We start from the raw sequence: 1077 nt of genomic DNA, 5'->3' as shown, positions 1-1077 counted from the left end.
TCCCCGGCGCGCGGGCTCTCTCCGCCGTCCGGCCTCCCAGTCCCCGCCCCGCCCTCGCGCCCGCCACCTCCGGCTGCCGGCTCAGGTGGGAACTTCGGCGGCGCCTGTAGCCCGAGGAGCCAGGCGCCGTGCCCCGGTTCTGGGGAGCCCCGGGGCCCCCGAGGAGGGCAGCCCGGAGGCTGGGCGCCCGGTGGGGGCGGGGAGGGGAGCCCGCCTGGTCCTCTTCGGCCCCCACTGTGTGGCGGGGCCCCGCGTCCTCTGCGGGGGCGTCTTGACAGGATCCTGTGGGGCTTCCAGCGAGCGGAAAGCCCTGGGATGTCACCGCTTTCCGGGGCAGGCAGGGGAGAGTAGGCTTCTGCAGCGACCAGGGAGCCAAGTTGGAAAGGAGTGAAGGAGGGAGAGTGAGGGGCGAGGGGTAACGTGGGGAGTGGTGGATCACGGCTGAAACTTGATCGGGAAACTCTGGATGGGGCTGGAAACACACACAAAATATCCTGAGCTGGGCGTTTCAAAAATTACGAATTTATGAGCCTGCAACTGAGATTCTAAGTCCCGCTTGTGTTTTACAACCGATTACAAAGAGCTTCACATATTTTAGGTTGAGGCGGGTTGTGTCTGATTGATCTTTGCTGAGCATCTTACTATGCAGCTTGGATTCCATTCTTACTGCCTCACCTTTAAGGTAGCTGGAGTGGTAACTTGTTAATTTTTATTGTGGAAGGAGGATAACAAGTACTTGTACCGTGTAATACATCAGATACGTGTGTTTTCCGAAGTCATTATAATTTGGAGGTAGAGAAAAGTTTCCAAGTACGTGTGAGGAGGTGCAATGGAAATGAAAGGCTGAGAGCTGTCCTAGACTTTTTACAGGGTCCCAGACGGCTGGGATGCCCGAGAACAGGACTGTCTCTTCATCATGCTCTATTTCTTATCTTCTGACAATGTATTTTGTCAAACATTGGTAGACTCTGGCAGAATTCACTGGGTGGTCTTTTCACTGGAAATAGAAATATGTTGAGGCATTACCTTTCCCTTCTCTTGTCAAAAGAAAAAAGGTGGATATGGCATCTCTGGAAA

Source organism: Rhinopithecus bieti, unplaced genomic scaffold, assembly GCF_001698545.2.
Source record: "Rhinopithecus bieti isolate Rb0 unplaced genomic scaffold, ASM169854v2 scaffold_38004, whole genome shotgun sequence".
NCBI classification, from domain to species: Eukaryota; Metazoa; Chordata; class Mammalia; order Primates; family Cercopithecidae; genus Rhinopithecus; species Rhinopithecus bieti.
Note: the sequence above shows the minus strand (reverse complement) of the source record.